This window comes from Phacochoerus africanus, chromosome 5, assembly GCF_016906955.1.
Source record: "Phacochoerus africanus isolate WHEZ1 chromosome 5, ROS_Pafr_v1, whole genome shotgun sequence".
Lineage (NCBI taxonomy): Eukaryota > Metazoa > Chordata > Mammalia > Artiodactyla > Suidae > Phacochoerus > Phacochoerus africanus.
In genome coordinates, this window is record NC_062548.1 from 102019404 (window position 1) to 102045382 (window position 25979).

General features: G+C 47.1%; 1 long non-coding RNA gene across 1 annotated transcript in view; it reads right to left on the reverse strand.

Annotated features, from left to right (window-relative positions):
• Positions 1–25979, reverse strand: part of LOC125128122 (uncharacterized) — a 79248-nt gene that overhangs the window by 4890 nt on the left and 48379 nt on the right. Inside the window, exon 4 of the long non-coding RNA XR_007135147.1 lies at positions 16349–16706. This is a non-coding gene — a long non-coding RNA (uncharacterized LOC125128122). The remainder of the gene's footprint in view (positions 1–16348; positions 16707–25979) is intronic.

The window sequence follows — 25979 nt, forward strand, 5'->3', positions numbered from 1 at the left end:
GCAAGAAGCAAAGGGCTGTTTGCTGCTGTTATTTCTCATTCAACCAGGCAGCCTGCTTGGGGGAGGGGAGGAACAGGAGGAAGGGAGAAAGGGGAAGGCAGGAGGAGGTGACAGCAAAGGACTCAAGTCCAGCTGCCTTAGCCAGCAGCCACTAACCCATGGGAAACTCAGGAACCCCGGCCGAGGAACCCCGGCCTTGCCCAGTAGCAGGAGAGCCTCTGCTCCCTCTCTGCTCTGCCAACTCTCTCGAATTCTCTTTCCTGCAGACATACACAGGGGCAGAGCAGAAAGCCCCTTCTCTCACTCCGTGGGCCCCTTCAAAATATAAAAAGGCTTTTGTAAGCACCTCTAAAGATGGGTGTTTTTTTTTTAACTTTCTGAAAAAGAGGTTTAAATATAGGCAAATGATTTTTGAACCATCCAGGAAACACGGATAATTGGTCCTTTAAGAATGGGTCTCAGACTACCTAGTGTGGTGCAAGAAGATCGAAGGTGTCTCTGCAGCAGCAAGAACGTAGGTTCAGTCCCCTCCCCGGATCCAGCAGTTGCCACAATTGTGGTATAAGTTGCAACTGTGGGGCTCAGATTAAATCCCTGCCCCAGAAATTTCCATATGCTGCGGGTACGGCCCAAAAAAACCCCCCAAAACCGAGTGGATCTCTTGGTTTCCCCTCCCTGGCTTTAAGAAAGAAAAAGGTCTCCCTTTCCCCCTCCATTGGAAAGGGAAGAATAGCCTCTCTATGAGAGCTGCCCTCTCCCCAAAAGGCCACTGCTCCCAGCTCTCCCTGTCCTCTTCTATAGATTGAGGGTTGGGGGATGTCCATCCACGGGGCCAGACAACTGCAGGCAGATCCATGTAGACAAGGCGAATGTACCTGCATAGAGGAAATGGTGCACGAGACAAGACTGCCAACCAAGTGTGCACGGCAGATGGCTCTGCCCAACAAGGTATGTGCTGAAGCCTGTTGGCATTTTAAACTGGCAGGCCAATTGTTTGTTTCTGTCTGGACAGAATGTGCCTTCATGAGGGGCTGTGGATAACTGATCACATGAAACTGTCAGACAAGCTCATCTGGACAACCTAGGGGCAGGTCAGAGTGAATTTTCATGCTTCACAGTATTTTTGAAGAAAGGCAGTTTTACTGCTTTTAAGTAGATACAGTAATGGGAACCAGGTGTGACCAGGAGCGGTCCTTGGAGAACTGCTTCAAGGACTAGCTAAGAATGAGTTGTAGCCAGTAAAGCAGTTGTTTATATAGGAAAGATGTGATTTTAAATGTCTTGTTTGAATGTCTCTCTTAACATCATTTTCTCACTATCTTTTTGTACTTCTATGAAGGGAAGTCAGCTAAGCAAAGGTTAAATTCCTCCCAGCAACACCTAAATTCTTCCAAACCTCAAATGACCGTCTCCCCACAATCAAAGATGTTTGCTGGAGTTGGCAGCTCATGAGGAAGCTTGCATTTCACAGCAGGAAGAGGAGTTCAGTCAGCATTTCCACATGAGACAGCCTTGATCCTAGCTCTAATGCATCTCAATGCAAGTATCTTCAGACTTAGGTGCTCAATAGCTATGGGTGAACACAGCTGCATTGAAATGTTCAGGGGAGAAAGAGGGAAGGCTGAAGGCTTCCCTGTGGGACTAGACCTGGACCAGATCTGGAGGAAGGCACTGAAATTGTGACTCATTCAATTCAGTAACTACTGTGTATCTGACTCTTTTTTTTTTTTTTTTTTTCGGTAGGATTCTCTGATGAATAAGCCATGGTCCTCATCTTCCAGGAAAATTGAATCTTATAGGATAGGACAGAAATAAACAGCATTCCACAGTGGGGCAGGAGAACCACAGGAGGCCTTTCGAAGGAGAAGGCTTTTAAGGTCAGCTTTAAAGCTAAGTTAAAATAAAACCAAAAAAGCAAGCTATACTGATAAAAGACACATAAGTGACTATTACTAGAGTACAATAATTTGGAGAACAACTTGGCAATATCTCCTATGGTTGAGGATACACATTCCCTCACCCAGCAATTACACATCTAGGCATACATGGTGGAAGACTCCACATATGAGTTGAGAGGAGACACACACAAAGACATTCAATGCCACTTTCTATGTAATATCAAAAAACTAGAAATGACCCATGTCCACTAACAGATAAATGGATGAGTAAATGGAGGTATAGTCATGTAATGGAATGCTATACAAAGGTTAAAGAGAATGTTCTAGAGCTTCATGTATTAGCATGGAACAACCTAGAAAATTTTGTTCAAAGCATTTAAGGAAATCTCTGACCAATCATTAGTTGGCCTCTAGGCTGACCCAGCAGTGACATCATTGTCTGTATATACAGGAAATATGGCTTTTACGGAATTAGTCCAGCAAAGTCACTAAACAAACTAATAGCGAAAGTACAACAACAAAACAAAAACAAACCCTTGTTATTCCTTCAAGGAAGGAAAATCTGATTTCCAGACTTGCCATAGTATATTATCTATACTTAGACATATTGTAGCCAAACTGTCAAAAGATGAGACTCTTGAATGAAACAAGGGGGAAACTCATTGTATACAAGAGACAGTCAACCAAGAATTTTATGTCCAGCAGGATTATCCTTCAAAAATGAAGGAGAAATTAACCCATTCCCAGACAAACAACTACAACAGAAGTCACAATAAATGTACATGAGCCAATCTAGCCAGAGATTCTTAAATTGGATTTTTTTTAATCTAGTTATATGCTCTTTATAAGAGACATTAAAATATACAGACCGAGAAAGTGTGAAGTAAGGAGATGAAATTAAAATATAACAGAAAAGGAAGTTCTGATTGTGGCTCAGTGGTAATGAAACTGATTAGTATTCATGAGGATTTGATCCCTGGCCTCGCTCACTGGCTTAAGGATCCAGTGTTGCCAGTGAGCTGTGGTGTAGGTCACAGATGCAGCTTGGAGCCTAAGTTGCTGAGGCTATGGCCTAGGCTGGCAGCTCCAGTTCTGATTTGACCCCTAACCTGGGAACTTCCATATGCCATGGGTGCAGCCCTAAAAAGAAATAAAATAAAACATAACAGAAAAAATGACTTCTGAAAGCAAGCTGGTATAGTAATATGAATATCAAAATAGATTTTAAGGAAAAAAGCATCATTAGAAATAAAGAGGGTCAATATGTAATAATGAAAGGAAATTCCCTAGTAAGATATAATTTTTTTTAATGTGAAGACACCTAATAATACAACCTCAAAATATATAATGTTTGGCAGAATTACAAAAAGGAAACCAACAATTCCACAATCATCGCAGATCTCTCTGTAACTGAAAGATCAAAAAAACACTATTAGAAATGATTTAAATTAATAAGCTTATTCTAATGAACAAATATAGACCACTTCATGCCATCATTATGTTATTGATATTTTTCTTGGAATATTTCTAAAAACGGATCATGGATTATACACAAACTAGAAATTAGAAATTGATAGCAAAAAAACTTTTGAAGACATTATTCTGTAAATTGATAAACACATTCCTAAATAACTCAAGTGTTAAAGAAGAAATTAAAATGGAAATGAGAAAATATTTAGAACCTAACAATAATTACAATAAAATTTCTAAATTTCTTGATGCAGCTACAGGGATGTTAGAGAAAATATTTGCACCTTCACTTATTGTACAAAAAGTAAAGGCTACAACTTAAAGAGTAAATTGTCCAACTCAAGTGAGGAAGGAGAGAAACAACAAAGTAAACCCGAATAAAGTAGAAGGAAAGAAGTAATAAAGATTAAAAGAGATTAATGAAATAGAAAACCGGCATAGTACCAACAAAACCAAAACCTGGCTCTTTGAAAAGACTGATAAAGTAGACAAATTTCTAGCAAAGCTGATCAATGTAAAAAGAGTCAAGATATAAATGGACACTGGTGTAGTCAGGTTGCCACACCAACCGTGAGCCCTCATCTCCAGAATATTATGCACTTTCTATTAAAATAGTCTTCAATGTTGTTTAAGCCACTGTCTTTGGGGGGTGGGGCACACCCACAGCACACAGAAGTTCCTGGGCTAGGGACCAAACCCACACCACAGCTGTATCCAGAGCCACAGCAGTGACAACGCAGGCTCCTTAACCCAGTGAGCCATGAGGGAACTCCACCATTGTCATTTTGAGTGTCTGCTTCTCAAAGTCAAACCTAATCCTAACAAACAAAGAGGGCTGATCCAGGCCTGGGCTGGCTCCAGGTATCCCAACTAGGCTGGGCAGGATAGAGGTTGGTGGGAGATAGCAGAACCTGTACCATAGGTGGTCAAGCCAAGTAGAGGTGGCAGGTGAGGTCATAGCCAAATTAATTTGAGGTGGCAGCAGGGACAGTGGCCAAGCAGAACAAGCGGTGACCACAATACATAGCAGACTGCCATGCCTGCTTTCAACAGTCTCCTAGCTTTCCAGGCAGGCTCACCCCTGGGCTAACTCTGGGGGCTCAGACCTACTGGGCAGGTCTGGTTCCTCTGGGACAGGTGCCATGCACCAGACTTTTACTTGCAAGTCACAGGAAGCCTGACTCAAACTGGTTTAAACATTAAAGACAATGTAGTCTCTCATTTAGCTTAATTCAATTCAATAGCTTAAACTACAGTTCCAAAGACCCACCATATTGGCCCCACATGGTTCCATGCTATCCACCCTCCAGCTCCAGACTCTTTTCTGGTAAGAGAAAAATAGCTCCAGCAGTTCCTGACCTCTCGTCCACACCATCCAGGGAGAGAGTTCCTTTCCCAGCACCTCTCCTAAAGTCTAGTGCTTAGTCTCTCTCATTGGCCAAAATTAGGTCATGTGCCTGTCTCTAGACCAATCAACATGCTGATTGACTTCAGCCAGTCAGGACTCACTACTGGAACTGCTGCTAAGTTGAGTGACTTGGACGATTTACTGAGCCTAGCTTTCCTCCTGCGTCATAGTGGATGTTAATAATGCCTAATTTGTAGTGTTTTCAGACAGTAGAAATAAAATTAGAATTTAGCACAGTGCCTGACCCTCTGCATTTGATCAGTGGTAGCCATGAATAGCTGTTTGTACTAATGCTAAAAACAGAGGCTCCATTCTCAAGCCTGGAGTGAGAAAGTTGGGCTGGGGCTTTCGGTTTGAAATGAGTGTCAGACTGGGGCTAGTTCCTGAGAAGAGGAAGAGGTATCAACATTAAACTTGACCCCCAACCCTAGAGGTAGACTGAGAGAGAATGCCCATGGTACAGCTGAAAGTTCAGGGATCCGGGGAGGGCTACAGTGCCCCAACACCCGGCAACCCCAAAGATACAGAGGCACAGGTGACTCCGCCCAAACATGACTTTCCTAGGGGGCTCCCTCCCCATTTTGTGACCTCCCTGGGCATCATGCAGGCCCCCCTAGGGTGGGGCTGTCGCATTCAAAGTAAGAGGAGCAGAAAGGCTGTGGAGCCCCCCTCCAGCTCAGCTCATGGTGGGTGACAGGGTCATATGCCCTGACAGGCCTTTACCCAGGGAGAAAAATCTTTCTAATAGCCCAGAAGAATGCCCTAATCTGACATCTCGTTTAGCAGATTATTGGGCCTGGCTTTGATCTCTACTGGGCATAATGAGTGCACCTCTCGGGCCAATCAGCAGTCATTAATTAGCAGAGCGGTCCGCAGCTGGGCCTGCCCAGGAATGGGGCCTTCAGCTTGTGAATTGGGAGCTGAGAGAGGAGCTGTTTGTGAGCAACAGACTTAGACTGAAGCTACGGGATAGATCAGGGTCATCGGGACCAGCCCCGGGGTCTCTTTGGGAAAGTGCTCCAAGCCGGGCCTTCCCATGATACATGTGATGCACCAGGGACTGGACAGCAAGCAATGGCCCCCACTCTGCAGCACATCACCCAACAGTGAGAATACAGCACAGGCTTAGCACATAATCAACAGTGTGTGACACCACGACACGCAGCAGCACAATGTGCAGACAGACAGCAGAAACCACCCGGCAACATCAGACCTTGCCTCTCTGACTTATTGACTCGATTCCCACTTCTCTCTTCTTGGGCCCCGGGATCCATCCATGGGGTCCTTTGGGTCCCTGGGAGTTGTTGGGCCGGAGAGTGTGGGGTTTGGGTCCTGTGGTTTCACCATCTCTAAGAGCAGCAGGACACAGCCTCGCAGTCCTGCATGAGTGCTGGGGTTTTAACAGGGACGTAACCGAAACACAGTTGGGGAGGCACCACACTGTGTTCCTGGGTCAGAGGGCCTGGAGGCAGTGCAGGGTGGGGATACGTGCTATAGACTTAGTACAGGAAGAGCCAGATTTATATGCCTTCCTCTGCCATTCGCTAACTATGTGACCTTGGGGTAAGCCACCTTGACTTCTCTGAGTGGTAGCTTTGTCCTTTGTGTCAGGACAGGGTCATTTTTCCTCATAGTGATTGCCAACATGGGCTGTACTTAGTTTTTGTATAACACTGACACATAGGATTACTTAATACATGCATAGTAAGTGTTCACAATTATTAATACATGTTTAAATGTCAAACTAAGCATTAAATTTATTTGAATTTTTTTTTTACCACATCCGTGGCATGTGGAAGTTCCCAAGCCAGAAAATGAACCTGCACCACAGCAGTGACCCTAGCTACTGCAGTGACAACACCTGATCCTTAACCCACTGCACCACAAGGGAAATCCCTATTTTAATTTTTAAAATTAATAAATACAAGTTCCCACTGTGACACAGTAGATTCAGAATCCGAATGCAGCAGCTCAGGGTTCACGCTTCAGAGGTACAGGTTTGAATCCCTGTCTGGGCTCAGTAGGTTAAAGGATCCGGCATTGCCACAGCTGTGGCTCAGATTCAATTTTCAGCTCAGGACTTCCATATCCCGTGGGCGTGGCCATAAAACTTTAAAAATATTAATAAACAGATGAAACATTAAGTAAAACATTCATTTATATAAATATAAACTTAATATTAAATCAGAACAAACAGGAGATGAACATTTTTAAATAAATAATTATTCAAATAATTACATGAATTATTATTTGAAGGGTAACAAGAAATGAAAATTAATATTATTTGATATTTTTAATACAATCCTGAAAAACAAGTTAAACACTCTGATGCAACACCATTCAAAGGAAGAGTATGGATAGTTATGAACTAATACCAAATTCTCCTTTAGATACCAACATAATGGGGGGAAAAACCTACCTCGATTAATTTTTAAAAAATTTTAAATTATAGTTGATTTACAATGTTGTGTCAATTTCTGCTGTACAGCAAAGTGGCCCAGTTATACACTTTTATACATTCTTTTAATTAACATAGTTATTCCATCATGTTCCATCATGTGATTAGATATTAATTTTTAATTTATTAAAAACTTTTTAAGCTTTTCTCTGTCAGAAGTAGGCAGAGACTGAGACCTTTTTCTTGATAGTAAGCATTCATTTTTGTTTGTTGTCTAGTAAAAGCCTCTTTTACACTCATCAGGTATAGGTGGAGACTCAAAATATTAGTTGTAACCCTTTCAATGCTCTTGTGTCCTTTGATGTAAAACTAGAGCTTCAGAAGAGACTTTGCTTGTATTGCTTAGCATTTTCTTTCTCCTGAGAATTATGGAAATGTAAAAAAAAAAAAAAAAAAATTTCTAAATGAGTGTCCCTTTGTACTATTTGGAATTTAATGTAGCATAGAACTTTCCATGTGGTTTCAAGACAAATTACCCTGATTTTAGATTTTTTTTTAAATATGAACTAATAGTATTACACTACGAAACAACTGGTGTGTGATACATTAAAATCCCACCCAGAGAAACTAATAAAAACTGGCTCTGCAATGGTTTGTTTCAAATAGGTGGTTTCTGAATCTTTTCTACTGTCAGGACCCTTTATTGAAGGACCTGCATGCAGAACACCAGCAAAAGCAGGGGTCCTTGAACCAAGCGGATGCAAGGGCTCAGAGCGCTTCCTCCTCCCTCACACCCCCTACACACACTCACACACATTAGTATGGGGCTAGGGGGAGGGGAAGATGGCCAAGACCCCTGTGGACAGAACCCAGGATTTTAGGTGGCCTCTAGTCCTCGAGGCCCTTTCTATCCCTGAACTTCCATGAGGCAGGCATGTCTCATCTCATTCATTCCAGCCACGTGACTGGTGCCATCTTCTTCCACGCCTCGAAGTCCTTTGTGGTTTCCGGGTTTGGGTTCAGATTTTACAAGAATCGCTAGTTCTCTCACCATCCTTGTCACTGAATCCCCTCCTCCTTCCTCTACCACCATCATCACCTCCATCACTCCTCTCCCCTCACCCCTACCCCCTGCAGCCTTCTGGTTCCTCAATGACGTGGACGCCCCTAAGAGGCATCTCCATCATATGACCACCTCATCATGTGGCAGTGATTTCATCACATGGTCTTCTCTATAGAGGATAGAGGATGGCCTCTCCTCCAACCTTGTTGATCGAACTATGCACTTTGTTACTCAGAAGTTTAAAATGTTTATTTCAGCTTCTCAACCAATGTCATGTGAACTTTTAAGACTGTCGTCAGTTGGGTTAAATCCTTAACACGTTTCCTATATGAGCTGGAAGATGGAAAGAACTTTCCACAGACTAGCTTCTGGCTCTGTACCTTTCAAATCCTGTTTCTCTACCCCTTCCCATGGCTTCCCATCCCGAGAGCCATAGGACGCATTCTCACTGCATCACCCCAGGTGAGTCAACACCACGGGAAGCAGGAGAATTCCTGGAATTCTCCTCCCCTAATAATGGTAACGGGACACCCAAGTGACCAAGAGCCACATTCATGAAATGCTATCTGCGCACACTGCAACCCACATCAATACTCACCACTCACCCACGCTAAATGCATCCCCAACTCAAGTTTCCCTTGCTGGATCCCAAAAATGCTCACAGTTATTCCGAGCCCACCTGACAGGAGGGAAAATGTGAGGCAGTCAGGATGAAGAGAAACAGCAGCCTTCGATGATTGTGGTCAAAATAACGCACTTTTGCAAGCTTTTCCAAAAACATGAGACCGTGTGAAAGTACCACCAGGGCCTCTCCCAAAGCCTTGGAAGGACCCAAGCAAGCAAGGGGCCCAGTGGGGCTGTGCAAAGGCGGGCAGCCCTCGCAGATGAAAGAGGTGAGGAGAAGGGTAATTACCGAGGCGGGGGCCTCGGGCTGCGGCCGCTGGCACAATTATCTTAACAAGTTAAATTAGCCCCAGATAAACCTGTAACTAATAAACCTGGGCTGCCTGTGCCTGGAGCCTCCAGGAGGAAGGAGGACTTCAAAGCCCCAGGCCGGGTCAGCAGAGGTGATTGTCTGCCCCAGGTCCTAGGCCTGTCCCAGGCTTCGGGCCAGGGCAGGGCCCTAACTCCCCTCTTACGCACCCAGCACCCGGCTTACACAGGAGCACCTACACAGACTCCAGGACCCTAACACGCCTCTGCTGCCCCTTCCCCAGAACATTCTTGTACCCAGCAGCTCATCCGACAGAACACACAGACCCCTAAGAGCCATTCCCAAGCCCAGGACAGGGGTCTCCTCCTCCCCTGGCGGGTGGCGGGGGTGCGGTCACTGGCTGCCACCTTCTCTTTTAACTTTACTGAGGACTAACTGACACATAAGTGTATGTATTTAAAGTGCATGATGTGATGATTTGATATACACATACATTGTGGAATAATCATTAACATCAAGGTTAATAACACATCCATCACCCCACCTATAACATAAGGTAACTCTTTCCTGTGTGTGGTGAGAATGCTTAAGATTTACTCTCTGCAACATTCAAGTCCCTATTTACTGTATGAACTATAGTCACCATGCTGTATATAGATCCTCAGGACTTACCTTTTTGCAGGGGATGCGAGGGGGGCACCTGCAGCATATGGAAGTTCCCAGACTAGGGGTCAGATCAGAGCTGCAGCCCTGATCTAAGCCACATCTGTGACTGATACCACAGCTTGCAGCAATGCCAGATCCTTAACCCACTGAGCGAGCCCAGGGATCGAGCCCAGGGATCAAACCCACATCTCTGAGGATTTTTAACCCTCTGAGCCACAACGGGAACGCCAGAACTTCTCTTACACCTGAAAGTGTGTACTCATTGAAATTCCTCACCCCATTCCCCCCCGCCCCCAATAGAATGGCAACCACCATTCTGTTCTTGCGTCTATGAAATCCTGCCTTTCCTATTTACTGCTCATGCCAGAGCCAAGGTCCAAGGCTCTGCAGAACTGGAATGCACCCCGCCCCCCCCCCCCCGCCCTTCCTCTTCTTTCATTTCATGTATCTCTCCCACCCAAGGAGCCAGACAGCAGGACAAGATGCTGCCTCTGTGGTTCAGGGCAGAATTACATACCGAGCCCCAGCTCACGCTGGCCTCACATGACACAGGCTGGAGAGGGGTGATGTCACCTGCCAGCTCCCGCCTCCACCCCAGGACAAGTGGGAAATGATGGGGGTGATGGGCTCGGAATCTCCCAGGGCTTCAAGGTTGGCCAAAGTCCTGGCTTGCCTCACTCAGGCCCTGGAGCCCAGAGACCGGCCCCTTAGCCCTGGCTACCGAGTCCCAGGTTTTGCCAAGGAGCTTGGCTGAGCAGCAAAGGGTTTTCAAAGAAGACCAAGTTGGGAGTCAAAGCCCTGGGTTCAAATTCCAGGTCTCAGGAGTTTGAGGAGAGATAATGGCCACTAGGATCTTTGGGTGAGTGGGTGAGGGGTTCCTCATCCTGAGTAGCAAGAGCCACAGGCAGGCGGATCAGCCAGAACTAGCTGGTAGTGGGCCAGGTCTTTGAGGCTCTTCCGCTCAGGAAAACCCTGTTCTCCATCCTGAGCCAGAGGGGGAAGGAAAACAGGAAACACATGTTCTATAGAGAAGGCTGAGCACCCAGCCCTGAGAAGTCCCCAGGGAGGACCTGCCCCCCTGGACGAGAGTTTCCCAGCCCACCCTGGGGACCCAGCCCTGACCAGCCTCGAGGGAGAAGCACGCTCATCAAGCTTATACAAAGAGCCAAGAGCTGTGAGGCCAACATCTGTGTTCTCCTCCCAAACTCCTGTGCAGCCTTGGGCCAGGAGCTTGGCCACTCTGGTCCTCTCCTTCTTCCCCTATCAAATGGAGGTGACAGTCCCTGCCTCCCTCTTTGCCTTGCCTGCCTCATTGGCTTCGGAAATGACAAAGTACCACATACGCAAGAACACTTTTGGGAATCTCAGAGGGCTTTCTTTCTCTTTCTTTTTTTTTTTTTTGTCTTTTTGCCATTTCTAGGGCCGCTCCCACGGCATATGGAGGTTCCCAGGCCAGGGGTCCAATCGGAGCTGCAGCCACCGGCCTACGCCAGAGCCACAGCAACGTGGGATCTGAGCTGTGTCTGCAACCTACACCACAGCTCGGGGCAACGCCAGATCGCTAACCCACTGAGCAAGGGCAGGGACCAAACCCACAACCTCATGGTTCCTACTCGGATTCGTTAACCACTGCGTAACAACGGAAACTCCTCAGAGGGCTTTCTTCCTTCATGCCTCAGCCGCCAGGAAGCCTTCCCTGATTGCCCTCAAAGGGAAGGGCTGACTTGCTCATGTGATCCCTTCTAGCCTTCACCCTTGACCCCTCTTTGAGGGGCCTGACACAGACTCTGCATCAGAGAAAAGTCCTGACATCTGGTCATCTTGTCCACATAATCATGAGCAACTTGCAGCCCAGCCAGCCTTGTTTCACATCCTCCCCGGGGGCCAACTTGCAGCCCAGCCAACCTTTTTCACATACGCCCCAGGGGCCCCCAGGTGTATAAGAAGCCCTGGTTGGGGGCCCAAGGCCTGGGTCGGATGATAAGTCATCCCTGCCCTCCAGCCAACCCTCTCCTTCCATGGGCACAGTCATCGCCTCCCGGCCCCTCTTGCACCTGGGACCATGCGACTGGTCCTCACAGCAGGAATGTGAGCTGTTGCATCCATGTCAAAGTGCTTAGGAGAGTTACCTTTTCCACCTCTTCCCTGTCTGCCCGCTGGATGCAGGGGACTCCGAGGTGGAGCCGTGATGCAAGGAGCCTGGATCCCTGAATCACCACATAGAAGGCCTCCTGCTGGCCAGGAACATCCACCTTGAACTGTTATGAATAAGAATTCATCTGCTGTGCTCAGCCACTGACATTCCGGGATTTATTTGCTTCATCAACAGACATTCCCCTAATTCACTTGCCTCAGAGGAGCAAGACAGCAAGGGGAAAACGAGCTCGACATCCCAGATCTGCCCACCTAAACCCCATTTATGACTTGGGACAAGACCGGAGCCCACCCCCTCAGTCTTGGCCAGTGTTTCAGCCCCAGTTGGGGGGATGCTTTGAGTTCGAACACCTGGGAGCAGAACTGTCCACTCCTCATTCATTTTCTGGCCCCTATCTCAGTCTGGCCTCCCTCCAGCCCCACCTATCCCAGGCCCTCCAACTTAGCCTCCTGACTGGACCTTGTCCGGTCTCCAATCTCCGGCATCATGTCCTGGCCAGTACAGGTCTCCCCACTCTTCTTCGAGCCTCCCAGAATCATGGTCCCCACCCTTATCTGGTGCCCTCACCCTTGCCCCTTCCTTCCTCAGAGGCTGCTGTGAAAGTCCAGAGGCCAGATCAGGCCCACGGATGTCTACAGCAGGCTCAAGGGACAGCAGATGCCTCCGTACTAAGGGCTTTCTGTGCCTCGGCCTAATCAGTCTTCACAACGAGCCCACTTGGTAGGCAGACACCTGGATCACCATCCTGATTCTGCACTAGGGGGCTATAATTCCCATTCTACAGATGAGAAAACCAAGGTATGAAGTGGAAGTCACTCATTCAAGGGCACATAGCTCATACCTGGTAGAGCCAGGCCTATGATCCAGTCATCGAGACACTGGAGCCCACATTCTGACATCACCAATGGCCAAGCCAAGGCCCCTGGGTTGGTAGTGTCAAGTGGCCCTGGGACATTCTGCAGAGTCCTCATCCAGAAGGTGGCATTCAGGGTCGAGTCACATAAGCTGACTGGGCCTGGTTTTCCTTCCAAGTTTCTGTCAATTGCTCAGGTGTCAGCGTGTGTGTGTGTGTGTGTGTGTAAAATCTACATAAGCTTGGACATGGAAATATAACAGGGAGGAGCTTTAGTGCAGTGCTGGCCAACAGCAATACGACATAAGCAATACGACATAAGCCACAGGTACAAGCCATATATATCATTTAAAATTCTTCAGTTGTACATAAAAAAAGGAAAAAGAATGTAAAATTAACTTTAATAAATTATTTTATCCACTATAAGGTAGTATTGTCATCAACATGTAATCCATGAGGAAAATCATGAGTGAGATCACACACTCTTTTGTGCTGAGCCTTCAAAGTCCAGGGTATATTCTCCATGAGCCTCTCAGCTCAGTCCAGCTATGCCTCAAGTGGTCCCGAGCCACAAAAGGCTGATGGCTGCTGTATTGGACAGCGAGGCTCTGGAGAGGATCTGGGCTTGGGAGGTCAAGCTGACCCTGGGAACGCGGCTCTACGACATGGTGGGCCTCCTGGACCCTGAAGGGCACACCTGCTCAGGTCTGGCTTGGCAGAGAGCTACACAAGTCTGGGAGAAGCAGGCAAGGCGGGGACTCCTGCCGAAACACAAACCGCTATGTGTTAGGATTCAGGGAAAGCGGCGGATGGTTTTCATTTGCTGCAAAACCGGCATGTGTTTGTACTTTCCTATTTACAGTAGGAGCTCGAAGGAGGCTTGTAAACAACTCGAGGAGCGTCAAGGAGCCTGGCACTCCATGCAGCTGGTCTGCGTTCCCCGATTACCCCAGACCCCCGGGTTACATGCAAGCGCAGATTAAACCCAGAATGTTTTCACGACCCAGGAGCATGGTCTACGGAATGTGACGGGAAAGAAAGCTGAGCGAAAAGCCGGGTTGGGACATTGTTGCCAGCTGTGCTAGGTGGGAGCCAGGGATGGAGATGGGACCCCAAAAGGAAGCCCTGAGTTCTTCTCTATATCATCTGGGGTCTGTGTCTAGCCCAGGAGGTATCACCCAAGAGAGAAGCTTCACAAACTCAAGTTAGCCTGCAGAATGAGTGTGAAATTATCTGCCAGAATCTGTGGCAGCCAGGCCTGGGACCTGTGTGGTCACACAGGTTCCTTCACTTACAAGGGCCTGTGCCCAGAGGGGCCCCACGCTTGATTTAAAGCTCTGCAGTCGCCACCTTGAAATTCTTATTAGTTTCGGAACCAAGGCATGTTCGTTTTGCCCTGGGCCAACAAATTATGGAGCTGGTTCCAAATGGAGGCCACTGCAAGAAACAAGAAGCCCCTTCTGCCTGGGGTGCCCTACTGGGGAGAGGCTCAGCATTCTCATGACTTTTCCAGGGCCAGGCCCCTGGTCCAGCCCCTTCACCCGTGCACAGACCATCTGGAGGAAAGGCAGAGCCGGCCCGACAAGGGCTGCCTGAGACCGCCTTGGAGAACAGCACCAGGATGTTGTGTATTTTCCAAAGTTCGATTCACAATGGTCTCTTTTCATTTAAAGAAAATACCGCAACCATTTCCTAGCAAAGGTTAAGTCTTTACACTTAAAAAAAAGAAAATGTTTTTTAACCTGCCAAGGAATGTGCTTTTTTTAAGCTTGCTTCCTGCCCTTCCTGAAGTTGAGGTGCCCTCCCTCTGCTCACAGGGAGAGCCCTGGGGTTCTTTGAGAGTGGGGAGCAGTCACTGCCCCCAAAAGCAGGTCAGGGAAAGAGCAGAGGTGCAGGGAGCCAGTGCTCAGTGGCCATCCCCTGATTTACCTGTCAGTCAGTCAGGACAGGAGCCCCTGATGCCCAAAGTCCACAAAGTCTCCTATTGTGTAATCTGTAGGTTCTGTATCAAAGTTCCCCTTCTCTTTGTTAACGTCAATTAGTTTCTCTCTCACCCACCCCCTGATTATTTGACCAGAGACTTGTTAATTTTACAGGTCTTTTCCTATGATTATAGATTCTGTCTATTGTTTCTTTTCAATTTCACCAATTTATGCCCACATCTTCATTATTTTTATCATCCTATTTGCTTTGGATTCGGTTTGCTTTGGGTTTAGTTTATTTTTCTAACTTCTTGAGCTGCATATTTAAATCATTGATTCTTCAGCCTTTCTTTTCTAATACAAGCATTTGAGGCCATAAATCTAAGTCTAGTTTTACATTGCAAAATATGTAGGGTGCAGTTAGTCTTTTTAATCACCACTCCCTTCAAAATTCTAATTTCTATTGAGATTTCCTCTTTGACCATTGGTTATTTATTTATTTTTTTAATATTGCTTAATTGCCAAACATTTGAGGAGTTTCTAATTGTCTTTTCTGTTGCTGGTCTTAAGCTTAATTCCAATATAGTCAGTGAATATATTCATTTCAGTCCTTTGCAACTTGTTGAGATGTGTTTTAAGGCCTCACAAAGGATCAGTTTTTATATCTCTTCCATCTGCATTTGCAAAAAGATGTATTTGAAGTTGTTGGAAACTATGTCCTCTGTATATCATTTTGTTCGAACCTTCTGCGTCCTTACTGGGTATTTTTTTCTCTTTGATTTATACCCCTCTCACTGAAAAAGGTATATATAGTCTCTCACATATATGACTGTGGATTTTCTATTTCTCTTTTTAGTTTGGTCATATTTGTTTACTTTTAGGTAATATTATTATATTCACACCACTTTAGAATTGTCTCAGCTTCCTGGTTAATTGAAACTTTTATTATGGTGAAGCATCACCAACTCTAGCAATGATTTTTTTGGCCTTAAAATCTATTTAATTTGACATCAATAAACCTACCTCGAATCCCTTTGTACAGTATATTTTATCAATTTTTTTCTTCCAATCTTTCTGTATAGTCTTACTTAAACCTGCTCCTTATAAGCAGGATATAGTTATGTTTTGTTATTTGCTCTGACAAATATATATTTTAAATGGATTGTTTAATCCTTCTGCGTGTAATTACTGTTATATTGGGTTGTAATCTACCATCTTATTTGCTTTATATTCAAGCTGACTCTTCTATGATCCTTTCTTGCCTCCTTTTAGACTGATTCAATGTTTTTATAGTGCCCTTTGACTCACTCTTTTGAGAGTAATACACTTTCGTGTTTTTGCTGTTTTTTTAAATGTGATATGGTTCCAACATCTGTGACTCGTCAAAGTCTGATAAGTTAAGTACTCCCATCACGTCTTGAATAATGCGAGGACCTCAGACTGCTTTAAATCTACCACCATCCTCCAACATATGCTATTACCATATGTTATTTTAATTCACCATACATTTAAAACCACACCAAATATCATCATTGTTGTAAATATGGTCAATATTCATTTACATTCCACACACATATTTACCTTTTCTATTGTTCTTCATTCCTTCCTGCATCTCCCAGATTACATTTGAGTTTATTTTCCTTCTGCCTGAAGAACACCCTTTAGGATTTCCTTTTGTGCAGGTCAGCTGGTGATGAGATTTCTCAAGCGTTGTTTTTCTAAAAGCGTATTTATTTCCTCTTTATTTTGGAAGGATATCTGTGCTTGCATAGACTTCCACTCGTAGTTATTCTCTTTCAGGGCTTTGAAGATATTACTTTATTGTCTTTTGGCTTCCATTGTTTCACTTGAGAAGTCAGTGTGAGTCTTCTGTATCTTTTCTCTCTGCCTGCTTTTAAGATTTTATCTTGGTTGTTTGCTCTTCAAATAGTCAATGTCCCTGGAAGAGGTAAGAAGAAATCTGGGAGGTGGGTAGGCAGGGTTGCTTCTTTGACCTCAGAGCCTTCATACCAGCCAAGGGAAGCCCTAAGAGAGTCACCCTAGGATGGTGGCCACCAGAACTTGGGTTTTCCCAAGGTGTGACTTGGTCTGATCACTGAAGAGCGGGATAAAAACTCCAGGGTTGTGTAGAGGAGGATGGAAAAAAGGAGGGGGTGGGGAAGGGACTATGCTACCTGAGCCATTTAAAACCAACCACAATGATGAGATTATGACCTTGACACCTAAACTCCACAGCCAGTGAATGAAGTCACATCACAGCACTAAAAATTCAGCCCTATGAGGGCAGCGATTTTTTTGCCCCTTAAACAAAACCCCTTAACCATGTGATCAGCATTCCTGGATCCTCCCTGGTAGCCCTCTACCCAACCCTTATAACACACAGTAAGACAGAAGCCTGTAGCCTCTAATTTCACTTCATGGCTGGCCTTTGGGTGAGTATGTTGCAGTAACACATGTGGGCATGTCTACAGAGAGCGGATAGTGGATAGCCATATAGCAATTAGTTTAGAAAATGTCTTTAGTCCAAATCGAGGAGAACTCTTTAATACAATATTCAGAAGTTGTGCCTTTCCTATCCTATTAAAACCCAAGGCTGCAAGTAGAACGACACCTACCACAGCAGTGGCAGAAAGAAGGTTCTTGGCAAGGCCAGCTTCATTAGCAGAATGTACACTGGCTGAGAGCCCCACCCACTACTTTCAGTCTCCAAATAAGCCTGTGGTAGAGCAAACAGCAAAGAGACAGTGCTATGAAACCAGGCCTGCTGAACGCTGTATTCTAAGTCTTGGGAAATTAGAAAAACTAGTTCTTAGGCTTCAAGTCCTAAAAAGAAAGGGAGTGGCTGTCATGGAACCAACTGGGACTCCAAATGGTTTGGAATAAGAGGAGGACTGGAAGAAAGAGTAGAACCCAGATACTGCCTGAGACCATAGAGGGATGGACTGGAACATTTCTTTCTCAATCTCTTGTTGAGGAGGGATGGAAATTAAAAGCAGATGCATACTCTATATTGTCTGAGATTGCTGTGGATGTGACAGCCTAAATGTTCAGAAAACCATATACAGTTCATCTGCACTATAGGTTAGGCTTTTCTCAACACGTCCCTTTTGCTGCCCTTACTAAGTTCTGTGTAAACCTCCCATCGACAGTGTAGGAGACACAGGGGGGCCCACCTAACCATCTCAGGTGAAGACGCTGGGTCTGGAGCGGGAAGCCCTGTTAGAGCCACACCTCAGGGCAGGGGGCCAGGGCCAGGGCCCGGCCCACTCCCATCTGGGGTCGCCCGGCTGTGCCACGCAATATGTAGTTTGTAGGTTTTGTTTATCCTCTTAAGCTGGCCTTTCCTTGTTTCTAGAAAAAGATAAACACACCCTGAAAACTCATCTGCTGCTCATTAGAGGGGGTAAAAAAGAGACACGGGATTCTGAATTTCATTTTGCAAATGGCCAGAAAGGTGTCCATTGAAATGAATAATTATTTCTGGTTGAGAGGACAGGATACCCTTCTCTAGCACGTCCAAGCCCTTCCTGGGTGCTCTCAGGCCTGAAAGAGCGGGGCTCCTCTCCTCCCTGCCCAGTCTCCCAAGGAAGATCGGAACCCCACGCCTCAGAGCACTACCAGCATTGGCCTCTGAGCACGTGACCAGCGCCATCCAGGCCTCTCCTGCTGGCCCTTGCAGGGCAGTGAGGGCTCTGAAAGGCCGCAGCCAAACCCTGGACTCCGGCGACATCCTCTCTTGGCCCCAGAGGCCAGAAGGGCAGCCGAGGGGAAGCAGAAACAGGCTGTTGGTTTTTCTGCCACTGCTTTGATTTTTTGTTTTTCCAAGAAGAAAACACTCAACCCCAATCCCGGGGGAAGCAGGGAGGACAGAGCGAAGGCTATTTCTGAGCCTCTGCCTCCCCCAAAGGAAGGGTGTGAACAGTGCAAAAAGAGTCCAGCCCTGGCTTCCTGGAATCGAGCATGTGGGCAGGCTTCTGCAGTTTGCAACGATGCTTTGATGACTTTATCTCACTGGGGGGCCTCACAGTAACCCTGGTGGGTGAGAGTGGAAAGGGGTTGTTACCCCCACTTGACTAGTGAGGAAACCGAAGCTCTGGGGTGGTAACTAACCGCTGAGAAAGAGCCGAAGTTCAGATCCTAGGGCAGGCCCTCTGACTGCAAACCTCCTGCCTCATTCCCACTCCCATGTGCCTCTGGACAGGGGCGATCCACACACCCGTGCCCAGGCTCTGCAGCCCAGCGTCCCGGACGAGACCTCGCTGAGAGTGATAAGAATCAACGCCCTGCCCCAGTCCTGCCACCATCTGACTGCGTGGTCTTAGGCATATTCCTGCTCCCTCCTGGCCCCAGTTTCTTCATTTGCAGATGGTGATAACAGTCCTTTCTGTGTCCACCTCTATCCATTGATGAGAGGATTGAGTAAGATACCCTATGGGAAATGGCTTTGCAAGTTCTAGCATATTCTACCAACACAGGTAGTACTACCTTCATGATGGGAGCGAGCAGAAAGGCTCCCTACCTCAAATTATCTCCCTGCCCTTCTTCCTTCATTGGCATTCAGCTTCTGGTGAGTCTTTCCTCTTAGTAAAGGGCAGATCCACCTGGAAAGGCACGCATCTCCAACCATTATCAGTCACGAGTTTCACAGAGGAAATGAGTTTATCAGCCACCCAGGGCTTGGAGGGGGGCAGGAGCTAGAGCAGAGGGCGTCCAGTGCCTACCTGAATAAAAGCAGGAGATGGGAGTTCCCGTCGTGGCTCAGTGGAAATGAATCTGACTAGCGTCCATGAGAATGCAGGTTTGATCTCTGGCCTCGCTCAGTGGGTTAAGGATCTGGCGTTGCCATGAGCTGTGGTGTAGGTTGCAGATGCGACCCAGATCCCACCTTGCTATGGCTATGGTGTAGGACGGCAGCTACAGCTCTGATTCAACCCCTAGCCTGGGAACCTCCATATGTCATGGGTGTGGCCCTAAAAAGACAAAACAAAACAAACAAACAAAAAAAAAATCCAAGAGATGGTCACAGGCCTGGGAAGCTTTTTTCAGTTCTGCGCTCTGAGGGTTCTGAGAAAGGGGCAGACTGAGGATAGGAAAGAGCTCTCCTCCTCCCCAACACCCTCACCCCTGCTAACACAATCCCCCGCAGAAGTGCCTGGGGCCTCAGCAGGGCAGGAAGTGTTCCTGGGACCAGGGTCCTCTTCTCTGACCCCCAGCCCAGCAAGGACACCCTATGGGGGGCAGAGCAGTGTGCAACCACTCAGACCTACCCTTCCACAGGAGCCCAGCTGTGAGCAAGAAGACCCAGGACGTCCCCCCAGGTCCTCCCATTTCTGTCCTCGATCTGCCCAGAGACACAAGCCAGACAGACGCACGCCTGTGCCCATTCTGGGCTGCACCCTTTTCTGCTACAACTGTAATGGGTGGCTCAGGCCAGCTAGAGACAAAGCAACATGCAGGGTGGGTTTCCCAGCTCCAGCAGAGCCCCCCTCCCTCAGCCGCCCCCTGCCCCCGCAACTCCTTTCTATACCCCTAATCCACCTCCAAGAACCTCTCCTCTCTTCCCAGAGTCCCCGATACCTTCCTGCAACCCTGGCTCTGGTGGTCACAAGGGACTCACTATATAAGGTCTTCTCGGCTTAATGTGGGACCTTCCCAACATCGATGCCCAGCCCAAAGGTTCTGCTGTTAGGATTTTAGGCATCTTGAAAGCAGAGTGAGACAAAAGGATGGGAAAGAGGCCTTCCCACCCCCTTCACGTCCATTGAGTGTGGCTACCTGCACTTGTTGTAAAACCAGCACAGCCCAGTAGCCCCAGGACCCGAGAATTGAGTGCTCTGCAGCCTAGAAATCAACAAAACATGGCTGAACAAGAATGTGCCCCAAGAGTTGGGGGAGGAGCACCCCTGCCCCTTTTAGATGTGGGATGGGTGTGGGCACCTTGTTGGACGGCCCCTCACTAATTCATAGCTCATTCACTCAGGCTCATCCACCGAGACCTCACCAAGCCCCACCCATCTGAAAGAGGAAGAAATAAAAGAAGGCAAGTGTGAGGAAACCATTTTATAGCTCTTTAATCACTGTTTTGCTAGGTCTGTTTATTTTGCTCAAAGTATGTTATAAAAATATTCTGCAATTAAGGAGAGGAAAAAAAAAAACCAGGAAAGTCCTTTTCAAAACAGGTTGGAGGTAAAGAACAGGTTGATCCTATCAGCTTGGGGAAAACACCTCCTGCAGCAAAAGACATCCGTGAATATCCACCTGCACTCACTGGGAGAGGCGGATGATGGTGAGGCCAAGGGGACACAGAGACCTGGGTCTGAGGGCAGCTCTCCATCCTGTACCTTCAGTGCTGGAGCAGGAATGCAGCCCCTCACACCAAGGTCAACGGAAGACACACAGCTTTTCTCCCCGGGGATCTGACCTTCACAAGCACCTCGCCCCACCGCTCGTCCAGCCCTGCAAACAGAGCCTGGGTCAGTAACCCAAGCCGTCCTTTCAGCCTCTACAGGAAAATTGTCCATCTTTCAGCTCCCACCACCCTCTCCAGATGTCAGGGGACTCAAGGCAAGGGGAGGGGATGGCTGTGGGAACTTGCGTGGATGGAAAAACAGCCTGGTCCTGGGGTAGATTCTCTTCTTATCCTCCACTCTTCTCTCTCCCTTCCTGAAAGAGGGTGATACCTGCCTGCTCGTGGCCATGAGACTCACCACAACTCCTAAGGGAGGACCATCCTTCCCCACCCCACTGATGTGGCCACCGTGTGATGTGTCTTGGCCAGTAGCATGTGAAGGCAGATGACGTGTGCCATGTCCAAGCAGATGTGTTAAGAACCAATGTTGCTTCCCCCCGGCCCACCCTCTTAGTCTTTTCCCCTGCCCTGAGAAAGGCATGTCCCATGTTGGAGCTGCTCCTTCAGGCAGAGTCCTAAATTGAGAGGACATGTGGGACAGAGCCCAGCCAACTGCAGCCACTGACAAGTAGCATGGATATGAAATAAACTCAATGTTTTAAGATGTGGAGTTACGGGAGCTGTTTGTTATGGAGGGCGTACCTAGCCGTAGCTGACTGATACAAGGCCTTGCCCTCCTCCAAATCCTCCAAACTAATATCTCTCATCCACTTGCATAAAGTCCATGGCCAGAGAATCCTGCCCTGCTTTGTGTCTTGGACAGAGTCCTCCCCTCACCCAGATCCCCTAAGGTCCAACTGTGACTCACATCTGATGCCTAGCACTGGTGGTCTGCCCTGTGACCCTCAATTATAGGACACTCGACTCCTCTTGCCACAACCTCTCTGGGTAAACTTCCCAGTCCCTTTCAGCTAATTTCCAGGGTCATTTGGGCTCACATGGACATTTCTGGTGCCCATCAACTGCCTCAGGCCCTCACTCTGCCCAACCTCACTGCCTCCATATTTACTCTGATGCAGTCATCCACAGGTTGGTGCAGGAGCAAGCTTCAAGGTGACATCCTCTAACCCCCACTGCCCCACCCCACCCCCCGGCACCTCCATGAGGAAGAGTAATGCCCCTCTACCCTTAGCATCCCCGCAGCCAGACCAGAACTGAGCCAGGGTAGAAGTAATCAGAGCACACACCTCTCACCTCCTGCCACACTCTTACAAAGCTTCCTCCACAATCCCTGGGCCTGGGAGGAGATTCTTCCTTCCTCCTGGTCCTCACCTGAGCCTTCCCCACCTGGGGAGAGGTGAACTCTGTTATCTAATCCACCAAGCTTGACCTGAAGATGATAAAGGAGGATCTGTTAACCACCCCTCTGTGTCCACAAAGCCTAGATTTCCACATCACTGTCTCACTGACTTTGAGCCCAAAGATGACCACTCTCCCAGCGATTCCCTGAGGTGGTTTTTGATGGCTCATCTTGTGAGGTGGAAACTGTAAGAAACTATGACCAAAAAAGGTAATATTAAAAAGAAATCACTTCAAATGGTTAGGATGGTTAATTTTATATGTTTTTACCACAATTTTTTAAAAAAGAAGTCAGTTCTGGAGTTCCTGTCGTGGCTCAGCGGTTAAAGAACCCAACTAGGAGTTCCCGTCGTGGCGCAGTGGTTAACGAATCCGACTGGGAACCATGAGGTTGCGGGTTCGGTCCCTGCCCTTGCTCAGTGGGTGAACGATCCGGCGTTGCCGTGAGCTGTGGTGTAGGTTGCAGACGCGGCTCGGATCCCGCGTTGCTGTGGCTCTGGCGTAGGCTGGTGGCTACAGCTCCGATTCGACCCCTAGCCTGGGAACCTCCATATGCCGCGGGAGCGGCCCAAGAAATGGCAAAAAGACCAAAAAAAAAAAAAAAAAAAGAACCCAACTAGCATCCATGCGGACGCAGGTTCAATCCCTGGCCTCGCTCAGTGGGTTAAGAATTTGGCATTGCTGTGAGTTTTGGTGTAGGTTGCAGACACAGCTTGGATCCCGAGTTGCTGTGGCTGTGACATAGGCCGCCGGCGGCTACAGCTCCACTTGGACCCCTAGCCTGGGAACCTTCATATGCTGTGGGTATAGCCCTAAAAAGACAAAAAGACAAAAAAAAAAAAAGCAGTTCAAACTCAATATAATTTGCCAATTAATTTTGCCCTTTACATCACCTAGACCCTTATGCAGAGGAGATAAAAGTAAGATGTGCTGGCCCCACTTCTCTTCAACACTACTCTGTATGGTGGTCCTGTTTTCTCCTTCTTTGGGATTCTTAGAGCTTCAACTGTCCACACTCTTCAGAGTAGAGGAAAGATACTTCACTATAACCCAGCCTGCTGTATTGCTAGTGCTTAAGAGTGGCCCTACCCGGAGTTCCCATCGTGGCGCAGCGGTTAATGAATCCGACTAGGAACCATGAGGTTGTGGGTTCGATCCCTGCCCCTGCTCAGTGGGTTAATGATCTGGCGTTGCTGTGAGCTGTGGTGTAGATTGCAGACGCGGCTCGGATCCCGAGTTGCTGTGGCTCTGGCGTAGGCCGGCGGCTACAGCTCCGATTAGACCCCTAGCCTGGGAATCTCCATATGCCACAGGAGTGGCCCAAAGAAATAGCAAAAAGACAAAAAAAAAAAAAAAGAGTGGCCCTACCCATCCCATGTGACTTTCCGGCCCCAGGCCCCAATAAAACCCTCTAGAGTCTTCTTGCCACAGACACATGGAATGCAAGAGACTTGACACAGGCGCTAATGAGCTCGGAATCATTCAGGAATTGGGTTGCCTGCATAGAACAGAAAACCCAAATAACAGTGGCTCAACCACTTAAACAGTGGCTCATGTTTCTTGCGCATAATGAAAACATCAAAGGTTGGAGAGTCAGGACAGTCTAGCATCCCCACGATGTTGTCCTGGGCCCAGGTTCCCTCCAGCATTCCCCTCTACTACTGTAGGGTGTGACTTTGACATTCATGATCACAAAGTGGTTGCCAGAGTCACCACCATCACACCCACCCTAGTGGCAAGAGGGAGGGTCAAAGGCTGAATGCCCTCCGCCCTTTGTAAGGAGCTTTCATGGAAACCCAATCCAACTTCTGCTTCTATCTCATTGCCCAGCACTGCATAATGTGGCTCCCCCTAGCTTTACGGAGGCTGAAAAATGCAGTATTTTAGCTAGGCCAACTGCCAACCCCACAGAGTCCAGATGCAATAAAGTCAGGAAGACGAGGAGAGGGAAGAGTTGGTCAGGAACTGCAGGAGCTGGCAGCCCCTGTCACTCATTCCTAATACCAGCATTTTCCTGAGAGGTTCTGAGGTTGGTGTCTAATTTGTGCCTTCTTTCTGCCCTCTAAGAGGATATACCTCTTTGCAAACAGAGACAAAATGGTATTCATTTTTGGTACTGTCCCAGCTCAATAAATGCAAATTTCAAAAAAGGAAAAGAGGGAGTTCCCGGGTGGCCTAGTGGTTAAGGGTCCAGTGTTGTCACTGCTGTGGCTTGGGTTCGATCCCTGGCCCAGGAACATCCATATGCTGTAGGCACAGCCAAAAAATCAATGAGAGAATGAAAGGAAGGAAGGAAGAAAAAAGAAAGAATGAGGGAGGGAGGGAGGGAGGAATCTCTCACTATTAATGATATGTGCCTTGTGACGTTTTCCATTACTTACTTGAGTCACTATTCTTTTGTCATTTTACATTTCCTAAGTGTATGCAGTAACTAACTCAGTTGTAAACTCCTAAGAGTCTGGAAGTGCCAATCCAGGGACCTTCATGCCAGGAGTGCTTTCATGAAATGTGAGACTATAGGACCTGGCTTTTAGTGGTTCTCAGTAACCACAACAATAGTAATTTGATCTCTTTGTGATGCTTAGAGTTTACACAAGCCCCTTCAGCCCCATTATCTCACAGGTCTTTTGAATAACTCTTTTAAGTGAGTAGAGCTATTATAATTATGCCTTTTTTACAGATGATGAAACGGAGGCTAAGTGAAGGTACACGATTTGCCCAAGGGCGTGCAGTGAGTATTTAGTCTAGAATGTAGGTGGAGGTCTTTTGACTTCGGATCTGGAAATTTTCCATCAAACTTTGGGCCTTAACGCCCTCATTTTCAAAATGAAGAAGTTGACTTAAGTGGTTTCTAATGCACTGCTGTCCAACTGAAATAGAATGTATGCCACAGATGTAATTTTACACTTTCTAGTATCTCTTTAAAAGTAAGAAGAAATAACGGGATTAATTTTAATAATAAAATTTTATTTAACCCAAAATATTGTAAGTTCAATATGAAATCATGATTTAAACAAAATTTTTTTGGCCACGCCCCAGCATGCATAATATGCCGGGTCAAGGATGGACCCTGAGCCACAGCAGCGACTCAAGCCCCAGCAGTGACAATGCCAGATCCTTAATCCACTGAGCAAGGCCAGGGATCAAACCCACATTCACAAACCTCACGGACACTTTGTCAGGTTCTTAACCTGCTGAGCCACAACGGGAATTCCAACTAGACATTTTACATTCCTTTTTTTATTAATATTTGAATTCAGTGTATTTATTATACCTTCGGCACCTCTCAGTTCAGGCTGAACCACATTGCAGATGCTCAAAAAGCCACACATGTCCAGTGGCCACCATATTGGAAAGTTCAGCTCTAAGGTTTGAAATTTAAATTTAAAATTAAGGGCTATACATTCTTATAATAAAGAACTATGTCCCAACCAACCATGGTGGGGAACGCCTCTGTGCTTAGATCCACCACAAAGCACCACTGCCATCTGGTGGCAGCCTCCT